General features: G+C 43.3%; 1 pseudogene; it reads left to right on the plus strand.

Moving 5' to 3' along the window:
- Positions 1-14888: 14888 nt before the first annotated feature.
- Positions 14889-15566, plus strand: LOC123119686 (triphosphate tunnel metalloenzyme 3-like; annotated as a pseudogene).
- Positions 15567-16226: the final 660 nt, after the last annotated feature.

Consider the following 16226-nt stretch of genomic DNA (forward strand, 5'->3'; position numbering starts at 1 on the left):
CACATCGAATGCCTGGATCTGCATCTCTCAAGTATTACTTTGAACTCCTACCAAGGGACCCCACCGGAGATTACACTCGCCAGGTTCTTTCTTGCCAGAGCAAAGGTGCTGAAGGTACTGAGGTTGAACACGCATTTAATTAGGAAAGATAAATGGTATGATTATCAGAGCCGGCTGGTACTGTGGAATGGAAGTGCCTCCAAAAATGCAAACTTTGTATTGGAAGAGCATATGGCAAAGCAATTGGAAATCATTATGTCAAACCCATACATGACTTGTCAGCGGCTGATCCCTTTTCAGAAATGACACGGTTTGCAATGTTTGAATTTGGGCGTTGTAATCTTTGAATTTGAACCTTGCAATATTTATGGTATTTGTTATATTGAACCGTTTCTGCTCTCTTGTCTCAACGCAAACAGTTCATCCGGGTGAACCGCATGTCGTACATCGCACACACCTTGATCTAGCTGACCGTTTCTTTTGTGTTGCCTAATCACAAACAGTTCATCCGAGTGAACTGTATGCTGTACATCGCACACACCTTGATCTGGCTGACCGTTTCTTTTGTGTTGCCTAATCACAAACAGTTCATCCGAGTGAACCGTATGCTGTACATCGCACACAGCTTCATCTGGCTGCCCGTTTCTTTTGTTCCTCCTCATCGAAAACGGTTAATTGAACTAAACCGTATGCCCTGAATCGCACACGCAACTAAAATCTGAACCGTGTTTGATGCATCCGTCATCACAAACGTTCTGCACCTTTTTTGACAGTTTTTTACACCACCATTTTGCGATTATTGCATCGCACACAGTTTCGTCGAAGGGTCTCTGATCGTAGTGTCACGTTAGCAGCATCCTGCAGTATTGCCAATATGTTTGAAAATTCCTTCTAATTTACTGCACATGGAATTAACTCGCACACAAGTACACAAATATGATTTTTCAAACCATTATGGTTAGCCGTCGCATGTAGATGTAGTTCAAATTTGAATTACGGTCATTAAATGGCTAGAAAATCACTTAAATGTCTTTAAAAGGTCAAATGACCCCTGAAATTTTCCAAATTTTCACATGACAGTTGCATTAGTGCATGTTAAATGTAGAATTTTTTTCGAAGGCCGTAAGAGGAAGCTATCTCCCGTTCGTCATCAAACATGCATTGTTCCCTCTCGGAACCACGAGCCTTCTAGTGAGTTGCTCCGGTTTGTGAGGGGTGTTTGTCCAAACTTTCATCAAACATGCCAATATTTTTACCACATCATCTTGGTGGCATGACCTTACAGCAACCAAGGTTTCATGTGTTTCTGATATTTTTTCTAATTTTTTGGAATTAAAATGCCATGTCACTCCATGCATACATATGCATGTGTCCATGTCATGAGACAAATATGTTTGAAAATTCCTTCTAATTTACTGCACATGGAATTAACTCGCACATAAGTACACAAATATGATTTTTCAAACCGTTATGGTTAGCCATTGCATGTATATGTAGTTCAAATTTGAATTACGGTCATTAAATGGCTAAAAATCACTTAAATGTCTTTAAAAGGTCAAATGACCCCTGAAATTTTCCAAATTTTCACATTACAGCTGTATTAGTGCACTTTAAATGTAGAAAAAAAATTGAAGGCCGTAAGAGGAAGCTATCTCCCATTCGTCATCAAACATGCATTGTTCCCTCTTGGAACCATGAGCCTTCTAGTGAGTTGCTCCGATTTGTGAGGGGGCGTGTCCAAACTTTCGTCAAACAGGCCAATTTTTTTACCACATCATCTTGGTGGCATGACATTACATCAAGCAAGGTTTCATGTTTTTCTGATCATTTTTTTTATTTCTGGGAATTAAAATGCCATGTCACTCCACGCATGTGTCCATGCTGTGGGACCAATATGTTTGAAAATTCCTTCTAATTTACTGCACATGGAATTAACTCGCACACAAGTACACAAATATAATTTTTCAAACCGTTATGGTTAGGCGTTGCATGTTGATGTAGTTCAAATTTTAATTACGGTCATTAAATGGCTAGAAAATCACTTAAATGTTTTTAAAAGGTCAAATGACCCCTAGAATTTTCCAAATTTTCACATTACAGTTGTAGTAGTGCACGTTAAACATAGAAAAAAATTGAAGGCCGTAAGAGGAAGCTATCTCCTGTTTGTCATCAAACATGCATTGTTCCCTCTCGGAACCACGAGCCATCTTGTGAGTTGCTCTGGTTTGTGAGGGGTGTGTGTCAAAACTTTCGTCAAACATGCCAATTTTTTACCACATCATCTTGGTGGCATGCCATTACATCAAGCAAGGTTTCATGTTTTTCTGATCATTTTTTAATTTTTTGGAATTAAAATGCCATGGCACTCCATGCATACATATGCATGTGTCCATGTCGTGAGACCAATATGTTTGAAAATTCCTTCTAATTTACTGCACATGGAATTAACTCGCACACAAGTACACAAATATGATTTTTCAAACCGTTATGGTTAGCCGTTGCATGTAGATGTAGTTCAAATTTCAATCATAGTCATTAAATGGCCAGAAAATCACTTAAATGTTTTTAAAAGGTTAAATGACCGCTAGAATTTTCCAAAATTTCACATTACAGTTGTAGTAGTGCACGTTAAACGTAGAAAAAATTTGAAGGCCGTAAGAGGAAGCTATCTCCTGTTCGTCATCAAACATGCATTGTTCCCTCTCGGAACCACGAGCCTTCTAGTGAGTTGCTCTGGTTTGTGAGGGGTGTGTGTCCAAACTTTCGTCAAACATTCCAATTTTTTTACCACATCATCTTGGTGGCATGACATTACATCAAGCAAGGTTTCATGTTTTTCTGATCATTTTTTAATTTTTTGGAATTAAAATGCCATGGCACTCCATGCATACATATGCATGTGTCCATGTTGTGAGACCAATATGTTTGAAAATTCCTTCTAATTTACTGCACATGGAATTAACTCGCACACAAGTACACAAATATGATTTTTCAAACCGTTATGGTTAGCCGTTGCATGTAGATGTAGTTCAAATTTGAATTACGGTCATTAAATGGCTAGAAAATCACTTAAATGTCTTCAAAAGGTCAAATGACCCCTGAAATTTTCCAAATTTTCACATGACAGTTGTATTAGTGCATGTTACATGTTGAAAAAATTTGAAGGCTATAAGAGGAAGCTATCTCCCGTTCGTCATCAAACATGCATTGTTCCCTCTCGGAACCACGAGCCTTCTAGTGAGTTTCTCTGGTTTGTGAGGGGTGTGTCAAAACTTTCGTCACACATGCCAATTTTTTTACCACATCATCTAGGTGGCATGACATTACATCAACCAAGGCTTCATGTGTTTCTGATTTTTTTTTACTTTTTGGAATTTAAATGCCATGGCACTCCATGCTTAATTGTGTCATAGCCATTAGACCAATATGTTTGAGAATTCCTTCCAATTTACTACACATGGAATTCAATCACACACAATTACACAAAATATGTCTTTTCCAACCGTTATGGTTAGCTGTTGCATGTACATGTGGTTCAAATTTCAGTTATGGTCATTAAATGGCTATAAAATCACTTAAATGTTTTAAAAGGTCAAATGACCCTTGAAATTTTCCAAAATTTTACATGAAAGTTGTATTAGTACTACAAATTTTCTCTTACATTTAAAACATCATCCGTTGCCACTTTACTCCAAATTCGTCTTTCACAGCTAATAAAAAATATCTACAACAACACACACAGTTGTTTTCTAGGAACCATATGTGATGAAAATATCAAGGTCTATTTAAGTCTTCCTCCTTAAGCTTCGCCGACTCGTCTTCTCCAGTGCCGGCAACCCCCGAATCCACGAATCCCGATCCCCATTCACGCACCCCCTTCTTGCAAAGATGATGCCGTGGAAACGCTTTGTGAATGCCCGTACGATGGCCGCGCCCCCCAAGCGCGGCCACCTGCGCCGAGAGCGCGGCCGCCAACGCCGAGAGTGCCACTGCATCCGCATTGAGTGTGGCCGCTTTCACCGAGAGGGTGATACGCCTCCAACGTATCTATAATTTTTGATTGTTCCATGCTATTATATTATCTGTTTTGGATGTTTAATGGGCTTTAATATGCTCTTTTATATTATTTTTGGGACTAACCTATTAACCGAAGGCCCAGTGCCAGTTTCTGTTTTTTTGCCCATTTCAGTGTTTTGCAGAAAAGGAATACCAAACGGAATCCAAACGGAATGAAACCTTCGCGATGATCTTTCTTGGAACGAAAGCAATCCAGGAGAGTTGGAGTTGAAGTCTGGAACTCCGCGAGGCGGCCACGAGGCAGGAGAGCGCACCCAGGGGGTAGGCGCGGCCCCACCCTCGTGGGCCCCATGGAGCTCCACCGACGTACTTCTTTCACCTATATATACTCTTATACCCTGAAAACATCAGGGGAGCCACCAAACCACTTTTCCACCACTGCAACCTTCTGTACCCATGAGATACCATCTTGGGGCCTTTTCCGGCGCTCTGCCGGAGGGGCAATCGATCACGGAGGGCTTCTACATCAACATCATAGCCTCTCCGATGATGTGTAAGTAGTTTACCACATACCTTCGGGTCCATAGTTATTAGCTAGATGGCTTCTTCTCTCTCTTTGATTCTCAATACAAAGTTCTCCTCGATGTTCTTGGAGACCTATTCGATGTAATACTCTTTTGCGGTGTGTTTGCCGAGATCCGATGAATTGTGGATTTATGAACAAGTTTATCCATGAATATTATTTGGTTCTTCTCTGAATTCTTATATGCATGATTTGATATCTTTGCAAGGCTCTTCGAATTATCGGTTTAGTTTGGCCTACTAGATTGATCTTTCTTGCAATGGGAGAAGTGCTTAGCTTTGGGTTCAATCTTGCGGTGTCCTTTCCCAGTGACAGTAGGGGTAGCAAGGCATGTATTGTATTGTTGCCATCGAGGATAAAAAGATGGTGTTTATATCATATTGCTTGAGTTTATCCCTCTACATCATGTCATCTTGCTTAATGCGTTACTCTGTTCTTATGAACTTAATACTCTAGATGCATGCTGGATAGCGGTCGATGTGTGGAGTAATACTAGTAGATGCAGAACCGTTTCGGTCTACTTGACACGGACGTGATGCCTATATTCATGATCATTGCCTAGATATTCTCATAATTATGCGCTTTTCTATCAATTGCTCGACAGTAATTTGTTCACCCACCGTAATACATGCTATCTTGAGAGAAGCCACTAGTGAAACCTATGGCCCACGGGTCTATTTTACATCATATAAGTTTCCGATCTACAATTCTAGTTTCCTATTTTTTTATTTTGCAATCTTTACTTTCCAATCTATACAACAAAAATACCAAAAATATTTATCTTACTATCTTTATTAGATCTCACTTTTGCGAGTGACCGTGAAGGGATTGACAACCCCTTTATCGCGTTGGTTGCAAGGTTCTTGATTGTTTGTGCAAGTACTAGGTGACTTGTCCGTTGTCTCCGACTGGATTGATACCTTGGTTCTAAAAAACTGAGGGAAATACTTACGCTACTTTGCCGCATCACCCTTTCCTCTTCAAGGGAAAACCAACGCATGCTCAAGAGGTAGCAAGAAGGATTTCTGGCGTCGTTGCCGGGGAGATCTATGCCAAGTCAAGACATAGCAAGTACCCATCATAAACTCTGCTCCCTCGCATTACATTATTTGTCATTCGCCTCTCGTTTTCCTCTCCCCCACCTCTAAAACAAATTTTCGAAAACCTTTGCCTTTTCTTCGCCCTCCTTCCGCTCGATCTTGTGTTACCATGTGCCTTCTTTTTGCTTGCATCTTCGCTTGCTAAAAGTTTATGGATCCTCATCCCCTTGCCAATCTTTTTAAGAGATCCAATTATGATGAACCAATTTCTAGTGATTTGAGTGTACTAGATTATCTTTATGAGGTTTTGCTTGAAATTCATGAATCTGAAAATTGTGATGAAGAAATTTATGAAGAGATTCACGATAGCTCCTTGAATAAAAAGCATGATTGCAATGATTTTACTATAAATTCTCTTGATGTCAATTGTGCTAATAATATGCAAAACCCTAAGCTTGGAGATGCTAGTTTTGCTATGTCTACTACTTGTTGCAATGATCATGATTGGGGTGATTCTTCTTATGATCTTCAAAATTTATTTAAGCCCCATGATGAATATGAGATTGATAATAGTGTTTGCAATAATATTAAAAGTGGGTTTGGAGAGGTCATGGCTTTAGTTAATGATAATCCCACTATTTTGGAAGAGTGTCCACTTCGCATGCATGTGGATCGTGTTGAGAATATGTTATGTGATAGCTATTTTGTTGAATTTGCCTATGATCCTACATGTAATTATTATGAGAGAGGAAAATATGGTTGTAGAAATTTTTATCTTACTAAATTACCTCTCGTCATGTTGAGATTGCTATCTTCTCTTTCTTCTTCCTTGCATATGCTAATTTTTGCTTGCTATGATAATTTGTTTGCTTATAAAATGCCTATGCATAGGAAGTATGTTAGACTTAGATGTGTTTATCACGTGTTCTATGATGCTCTCTTTGTGCTTTAATTCCTGTCTTTGATGTGAGCATCATTAAAATTATCAATGCCTAGCTAGGGCGTTAAATAATAGCGCTTGTTGGGAGGCAACCCAATTTTATTTTTGTTCCTTGCTTTTTGTTCCTGTTTAGTAATAAATAATTCATCTAGCCTTTGGTTAGATGTGGTTTTATGTTTTAATTAGTGTTTGTGCCAAGTAAAACCTATAGGATCTTCTTGGGTGATAATTATTTGATCTTGCTGAAAAAAGACAGAAACTTTCTGCTCACGAAAACAATTGTTAAAAATCACCAAGAGTGATAAAATATTGATTTCAACTACAGTATATCAATAAACAAATTATCTAGCTCGTCCTATTTTTTCAGAATTTTTGGAGTTACAGAAGTATTCGTATGAATCAGATTGCTACAGACTTCTGTTTTGACAAATTCTGTTTTTCGTTGTGTTGTTTGCTTATTTTGATGAATCTATGAGTAGTATCGGGGGGGGGGGGGTATGAACCATAGAGAAGTTGGAATACAGTAGGTTTAACACCAATACAAATAAAAGAATGAGTTCATTACAGTACCTTAAAGTGGTGGTTTGTTTTCTTATACTAACGGAGCTCATGAGATTTTCTGTTAAGTTTTGTGTTGTGAAGTTTTCAAGTTTTGGGGTAAAGATTTGATGGATTTTGGAATAAGGAGTGGCAAGAGCCTAAGCTTGGGGATGCTCAAGGCACCCCAAGGTAAAATTCAAGGACAACCAAAAGCCTAAGCTTGGGGATGCCCCGGAAGGCATCCCCTCTTTCGTCTTCGTCTATCGGTAACTTTACTTGAGGCTATATTTTTATTCACCACATGATATGTGTTTTGCTTGGAGCGTCTTGTATGATTTGAGTCTTTGCTTTTTAGTTTACCACAATCATCCTTGCTGTACACACCTTTTGGAGATACACGCATAAATTGGAATTTATTAGAATACTCTATGTGCTTCACTTATATCTTTTGAGCTAGATAATTTTGCTCTAGTGCTTCACTTATATATTTTTAGAGCATGGTGGTGGTTTTATTTTACAGAAATTATTGATCTCTCATGCTTCACTTATATTATTTTGAGAGTCTTTTAGAACAACATGGTAATTTGCTTTGCCTATAAAATTAGTCCTGTTATGATAGGCATCCAAGATGGGTATAATAAAAACTTTCATATAAAGTGCACTGAATACTATGAGAAGTTTGATGCTTGATTATTGTTTTGTGATATGAAGATGGTAATATTAGAGTCATGCTAGTTGAATAATTGTGAATTTGAGAAATACTTGTGTTGAGGTTTGCAAGTCCCGTAGCATGCACGTATGGTAACCGTCGTGTAACAAATTTGAAGCATGAGGTGTTTCTTTGATTGTCTTCCTTATGAGTGGCAGTCGGGGACGAGCGATGGTCTTTCCCTACCAATCTATCCCCTAGGAGCATGCGTGTAGTGCTTGGTTTTGATGACTTGCAGATTTTTGCAATAAGTATGTGAGTTCTTTATGACTAATATTGAGTCCATGGATTATACGCACTCTCACCCTTCCAGCATTGCTAGCCTCTCTTGTACCGCGCAACTTTCGCCAGTACCATAAACCCACCATATACCTTCCTCAAAACAGCCACCATACCTACCTATTATGGCATTTCCATAGCCATTCCGAGATATATTGCCATCCAATTTTCCATCGTTCCGTTTATTATGACACGCTTCATCATTGTCATATTGCCTCGCATGATCATGTAGTTGACATCATATTTGTGGCAAAGCCACCATTCATAATTTTTTCATACATGTCACTCTTGATTCATTGCACATCCCGGTACACCGCCGAAGGCATTCACATAGAGTCATATTTTGTTCTAAGTATCGAGTTGTAATTCTTGAGTTGTAAATAAATAAAAGTGTGATGATCATCATTATTAGAGCATTGTCCCGTGTGAGGAAAAAAAAAGAGGCCAAAGAAGCCCAATAAAAAAACAGGCCAAAGAAGCCCAACAAAATAAAAAAAGATTGAGAGAAAAAGAGAGAAGGGACAATGTTACTATCCTTTTTCCACACTTGTGCTTCAAAGTAGCACCATGATCTTCATGATAGAGAGTCTCCTATTTTGTCACTTTCATACTAGTGGGAATTTTTCATTATAGAACTTGGCTTGTATATTCCAACGATGGGCTTCCTCAAATGCCCTAGGTCTTCATGAGCAAGCAAGTTGGATGCACACCCACTTAGTTTCTTTTGTTGAGCTTTCATACATTTATAGCTCTAGTGCATCCGTTGCATGGCAATCCCTACTGATTCACATTGATATCTATTGATGGGCATCTCCATAGCCCATTAATATGCCTAGTTGATGTGAGACCATCTTCCTCTTTTTTGTCTTCTCCACAACCACCATTCTATTCCACCTATAGTGCTATGTCCATGGCTCACACTCATGTATTGCGTGAAAGTTGAAAAAGTTTGAGAATACTAAAGTATGAAACAATTGCTTGGCTTGTCATCGGGGTTGTGCATGATTTGAGCATTTTGTGTGACTAAGATGGAGCATAGCCAAACTATATGATTTTGTAGGGATGAACTTTCTTTGGCCATGTTATTTTGAGAAGACATGATTACTTTGATAGTATGCTTGAAGTATTATTATTTTTATGTCAATATTAAACTTTTGTCTAGAATCTTTCGGATCTGAACATTCATGCCACAATAAAGAAAATTACATTGAAAATTATGTTAGGTAGCATTCCACATCAAAAATTCTGTTTTTATCATTTACCTACTCGAGGACGAGCAGGAATTAAGCTTGGTGATGCTTGATACGTCTCCAACGTATCTATAATTTTTGATTGTTCCATGCTATTATATTATCTGTTTTGGATGTTTAATGGGCCTTAATATGCTCTTTTATATTATTTTTGGGACTAACCTACTAACCGAAGGCCCAGTGCCAGTTTTTGTTTTTTTGCCTATTTCAGTGTTTTGCAGAAAAGGAATACCAAACGGAATCCAAACGGAATGAAACCTTCACGATGATCTTTCTTGGAACGAAAGCAATCCAGAAGAGTTGGAGTTGAAGTCTAGAACTCCGCGAGGCGACCAGAAGGCAGGAGGGCGCGCCTAGGGGGTAGGCGCCCCCACCCTCGTGGGCCCCACGGAGCTCCACCGACGTACTTCTTTCGCCTATATATACTCTTATACCCTAAAAGCATCAGGGGGAGCCACAAAACCACTTTTCCACCGCCGCAACCTTCTGTACCCATGAGATCCCATCTTGGGGCCTTTTTCAGCGCTCTGCCGGAGGGGGAATCGATCACGGAGGGCTTCTACATCAACACCATAGCCTCTCCGATGATGTGTGAGTAGTTTACCACAGACCTTCGGGTCCATAGTTATTATCTAGATGGCTTCTTCTCTCTCTTTGATTCTCAATACAAAGTTCTCCTCGATGTTCTTGGAGATCTATTCGATGTAATACTCTTTTGCGGTGTGTTTGCCGAGATTCGATGAATTGTGGATTTATGAACAAGTTTATCTATGAATATTATTTGGTTCTTCTCTGAATTCTTATATGCATGATTTGATATCTTTGCAAGTCTCTTCGAATTATCGTTTTAGTTTGGCCTACTAGATTTATCTTTCTTGCAATGGGAGAAGTGCTTAGCTTTGGGTTCAATCTTGCGGTGTCCTTTCCCAGTGACAGTAGGGGTAGCAAGGCACGTATTGTATTGTTGCCATCGAGGATAAAAAGATGGGGTTTATATCATATTGCTTGAGTTTATCCCTCTACATCATATCATCTTGCTTAATGCGTTACTCTGTTCTTATGAACTTAATACTCTAGATGCATGCTGGATAGCGGTCGATGTGTGGAGTAATAGTAGTAGATGCAGAATCGTTTCGGTCTACTTGACATGGACGTGGGCCTATATTCATGATCATTGCTTAGATATTCTCAAAACTATGCGCTTTTCTATCAATTGCTCGGTAGTAATTTGTTCACCCACTGTAATACATGCTATCTTGAGAGAAGCCACTAGTGAAACCTATGGCCCCCGGGTCCATTTTACATCATATAAGTTTCCGATCTACAATTCTAGTTTCCTATTTATTTTATTTTGCAATCTTTACTTTCCAAACTATGAAAGAAAAATACCAAAAATATTTATCTTACTATCTTTATTAGATCTCACTTTTGCGAGTGACCATGAAGGGATTGACAACCCCTTTATCGCGTTGGTTGCAAGGTTCTTGATTCTTTGTGCATGTACTAGGTGACTTGTGTGTTGTCTCCTACTGAATTGATACCTTGGTTCTCAAAAACCGAGGAAAATACTTACGCTACTTTGCTGCATCACCCTTTCCTCTTCAAGAAAAAACCAACGCATGCTCAAGAGGTAGCAGAGGGCGTCTGCGACAGCCGACAGGGCAGCTGCAGCAGCCGAGACGGCTGCAGCTGCTGCTACGACGGTGGCTGCAAACGCCGAGAGCGCTCGAGCTGCCGTCCGTGCCTCCGATGTCGCCCTGGCCTGGTTCGAGGCCATCCATGCCAAGATCAAGGATGCACACACCAAGATATTCCAGGCCGCCTCGTCCAGCATGCAACCCACGTCCGAAAAGGGCAGCGGTGGCCATGGAGCACCTGCTTCCTCATGAGGTCGCCGTGCGGGAGCTGGAGATGCAGGAGGCGGCGGAGATCGAGGAGCGCCGGGAGGAGGAGTTGCGCGTGGCCGAGGCGAGGTAGAGAAGAGTCTGTCCGTCGAGGAATCGGCGATGGAGTACCAAGGCGAGCTCTGGCGCAGCCACTACTACGAGTACTACAACCTTGAGGGCGGCGCCGAGGACGAGGACGAGGACGCGGTCAACTTCAGCAGGGGGGACACGGAGTCGACCAACGTCGTCATGTCGCCAGGACAAGTCATCGACGTCTCATCTCACACCGGTGATGCATAGGCTGGCGCGGCGACGGATTTGTTAAAATTATGCGTACTTAGGCTATTTTTTAATGCTGGTCTTTTGTTAGAGCAATGTTTAGGTCAACTGGCTCTGTTTAATTACTAAAATTGCTCGATTCAGTAAGTGTGGTTTGCCTGCTGTACGCTCTTTTGTGTGCCCAAATTAGCAAGCAATGTTAAATTATGCAATGATGTACCCGAGGAAATTTCCACCAAAATTTGAATTATCAAACTCATCCCACGCACGTAAAGCAGAAAAATCATTTGCGATGCACACAATCATTCAAAGTGAATGGTCCGGCGGCACTGCGCGCAAAGTTTCCCTCCACATTTCCAAAATTTTGGCCTACCACCAAAATATCTACCCCACCCCCTCCCCCTTCCCCACCCCCTTTTCTCCCCGACCACAAGTCACATTTCTCCTGTTTCCTCCTTCCTTCCTTAGCTATAGTTGCTTCCTCGCTTGCTTCCTTGCTCTCGCCGTCTCGCATCCTACCACCGGGGTCGCCATGGTCTTCTTCAAAGACCTCTCCAGCGGTTCCTCGTCCGGCGACGACTCCTTCACCACCCGGGTATGCCTCTCTTCTCTCTCTCGGGCTATGACTTGGAATGAAAGATTTTTTACCCGACAGTCGATTTGAGTCATTTCTTCCTCTTGTAGCTCCCTAGGACCATAAGTGGCAACGAATGGAGCGGGGTGGCTAAAGATCTATCTACTCGTTGTCACCATCAATTTCCATGCGTGAAGCTAGTTGCGTTTGAATCTGTGGACACTGGGAGGAAGTTTCTAGCATGTGCAGAGAAGGGTAGACCCTCTTTCATTGTTACAAATCATTTGTTAGATGTGATTCAGACACTGTCACGGTCCCAACCCATTCATACCACACCTTTAACCAAACGCATCCTAAGACAGTGTCACAGTTTCTACCTAGTATCTAAAATTGTTGCCATCTCATCAGCAGTGCCGTTAGAAAATTATTTGGCACCGCTTCAGCAGTTTATGTAGCCAACTTTGGTCCACGCATCCGAGCAACCAAGCAGTAAAATACTAAATCTTTATGGCACGAAGGAACTGGGCATCGGAGCAACTAGGTGCTCCGGAGTCCGGGTCCCTGATTTTTTTCCGCTGCATCGGCTCACCAGTGCAGGGCACCGGTGCGAGATGTAGCAACAGTTGTCTTTACACCAGTTTTGGCATACATAGTGGACGGCCTTAGTGCTATTAGTTCTATGTTACTAAATTTGTGCATGTACACACCTGTTAGTATCAATTTGCTGTCATCCAAACACCGTCGCTATGCTGTTGCAGTTATATTTACCTTCCTCATAAAATGTTTAATTTGTTATTTATTGTACATGAGTAAGAACTTGTAGCGTTGTTGTAGTTAATTATAGGTTCTGATGTTTCAGAATTTCGTTGTTGTCTCAGTAGCAATTAATTTATTTGCACATTGATCTTTTTGAGAAGATATGTGAAAATTAACATGTTTCTTCAGTTTTTCAAAATAAGTATTTAGAATTTTCTATGTTGCTATAAACCCATTTCCCCTACAATTGTCATTGATCTAGTTTTAAATATTATAGGATGATGTGAAGTGTTCTTACTTGGAGTGGGTTGATCAAGAGTGGCAATAGTCTTTGAAGATGTACCTAGCAAAGCTCTGGAACATGTATTAGGAAGAGAACAGAGGTAGGCTTAAAGAAAGTATTGTCAATGCTGAAGAATATTTGAAGATGCGGGATAAAAAAAGGAAGGTGAAGAATGAGTTTAGATTTTTTTTAAATCAGACTTTGCTAAGACGGTGTTGGCGAAGGAGTTGGATCACAGCTCTGTGGGCGATCGGCTGTTCCCGAAACTCCCGAACGGGTGGAAACAAAAAGAGAAAACCACCTCCACCACCAGGAACAGCTCTACCCACCACCTTCCCCGATCTGCAACCCCCCGCGAACCCATCGCCGGAGACCACCGGACCTCCACCGTCGTGCGCCTAGCCTCTCCTCCTTCCTTCTCCTTGCCCTCTCACCGGCGCGGCTGATCTCCCGCATCCCCGCGCGCCGCCAGGCCCTGGATCCCTGTACCTCGCCGCAGGGCCCTCGATCTCGTGCGCCGCCGTTGGGCCATGGATCCCACGCGCCGCCACCGCGCCAAGGATCCCCTCGCGCTGCCACCTCCTGAGGCCACAACGCGCTACCTCGTGTCCCCCGGACCTTACCTCCTTCCTCCCCTCGCCGGCGACCAACCTGCCTCCTTGTTCGCCACGTCGGGCGAGTGGTGCAGCGCCGGAGCGCCGCCGCCATGGGCTTGGCCGTTGCCGTCCTCCAGATGCATGTCAGCCACCGCTCCTCAACTCCACATCGACCCGGCTCGGTGCTCCAACAGTCCTCGAACTGCCATGAGATCTGGTGTTGGGGCTCCTCTCCTCTGCTTGCATTGCCTCGGCTCTGCACGTCACCTGCAGAACACCCACCCCGACCTCCCCGTAAGCCAGCCAAGCACTGCCGCGAGGCCACTTGCTGCACCCCCACCATGTTTCCCCTGCTACCCCCAATCACCCGACGGTCACCTCCCACTGCAGCGCCGCTTTCCTGCAGCCTGAGCGTCGCGGCCTCTCCTGCAATAGCTGTCGTGGCCTTCGTTCTTGTTCTTCAAGAAGCAGCAGCTGACCCTGTTCTTGTTCATCTTTAAAACATCAACATTGTTTATCTGAACTGACTGAAAATTTTGATCCGGATTGAGTGCTGATGACTAGGATCCAATGCAACTCCTCCAACATTCAATCTGTTGTATGCTCGTCATCCCTCGCGCGTGACCTGCTCGGGTATCTCAGGCAGACCTTCCATGGCTCCTGTCATTGACCTTCGCCCGACGTCTCTCATTGCTGCTGCACACGGTGTCTGTTGTGTTCCCTGTCACCTTCCCATGCATGTCACCGAGTTGCTGCTGGCTTTGGTTGTTGTTAATTTAGGTGTACAGGGAAGAAGATAAAGATGAGTGTGTTTAAGACGGTGTGGATAAGGAACGTGTGGTGTGTGAGAGGATAGGATACAACATGTCTTACTATTCAGTGATAAAAAGAACGTGCGCTTCAAAGAAGTAATGTTTTTTACCTAGTGGTCATGATCAATTATCTCTACTCCTAATGTCTCAGTTGGTAGTCTCCGTTCGGGGTTTATTTTCGTCCCACCATTTTCGTCCGGGTTTTTTTCGTCCCACCTTCCACTGGTTTTTTTCGTAGGTTTTTTCGTCCGCTCCTCTCGATCCCTAGAACTCCCAGAGTAGACACCGCCGCCGCCCGCCCCTTCCAGGCCCCGCCCCCCAGCCCTAGCCGCAACCCCAACCCCATGGAGGTCGAGATCAAGCTCCGTCTCCCCGACGCGGCTGCACACCGGCGCCTCCTCCTTCCTCGCGCCCCGCCTGCTCCGCACCGACGCCCCAGCGCGGCCCCTCGCCGCCGCCACCGCCGCCCAGCGGGACGTCCGCCTCTACGGCACCGACGACCGCGACCCCTCCCGCGCCGTCCTCACGCTCAAGCGCCGCCCGCGCATCGACGCCGGCGTCAGCCGCGTTGAGGAGGTCATGGAGCCCCTCGACCCCGCCCTCGCCCTCACCTGCGTCGACAACCCCGCCCGTCTCGACGCGGTCGACTCCCCCATCGTCCGGCTCGTCTCCGACGAGTACGGCGTCGGCAGGGACAAAGCGCCGTTCGTCTGCCTTGGCGGCTTCCGGAACACCCGCGGTGTGTATGAGCTCGAGGAGGGCGAGGGGCAAGGGCTCGTGCTAGAGCTCGACGAGACACACTTCGATTTCGGCACAAACTACGAGCTGGAGTGCGAGACCGCTGAGCCCGACCAGGCCAAGGAGGTCCTGGAGCGGCTGCTCACCGTGGCTGGGGTGCCGTATGAGTACTCCCGGAGCAATAAGTTCGCGTGCTTCATGGCCGGGAAGCTGCTTCCGTGACTAGGTTTGTGGTTGGTCTTTACCGTGTCCCAAATGATGATTAAACCGTGGTTGCTATAAAACTTGTGTTTCATTAGCACTTTCTTGCGACGATAGGCTTGTTCTGTGGTGAGTGATTTCAAATCTCACAAATGTAATGTTTAGTTCTGTTACATTCTGGTATTTGATAACTTTCATCCAAGAATACTATCTTGGGTGGCAGCATAGCAACACAAGGGTTTGCATTTCAATCCTCGTAAAAAAACTTGTCCTGGAGCATGATCCGACAACCGCTGGGAAGAAGCCGGGGCTGGTATGTCTGGTTGGGGAGAGGACTAAATTTCATCTCTCGGGTCCATTTATATACAGGACATAAAATCTACTCCCTTTGTTTCAAAATATAAACTTTTTTTAGAGATTTCAATACGGACTACATTCGGATGTATATAGACGTATTTTAGAGTGTAGTTTCACTCATTTTGCTTTGTATGTAGTCCACATTAGAATATCTAAAAGGGCTTATATTTAGGAACGGAGGGAGTAGCTAGGAACAAACTGAATTTCGTATGTCCGCCACACGGTTATGGGCAATGAGCCTGTTATTGCAGTCTCAGCACACCACATCTTGTTCTGCTCCCCGGTGCAGATGGGCATCCTTAGATTCACCACCTCCCTGATGAGCTGCTTCTTGTCTTAACCCACCTCCCTGATGAGCTGCTTGTTGGTCTCAGGCATACACGGTC

Source organism: Triticum aestivum, chromosome 5D (assembly GCF_018294505.1).
Source record: "Triticum aestivum cultivar Chinese Spring chromosome 5D, IWGSC CS RefSeq v2.1, whole genome shotgun sequence".
NCBI classification, from domain to species: domain Eukaryota; kingdom Viridiplantae; phylum Streptophyta; class Magnoliopsida; order Poales; family Poaceae; genus Triticum; species Triticum aestivum.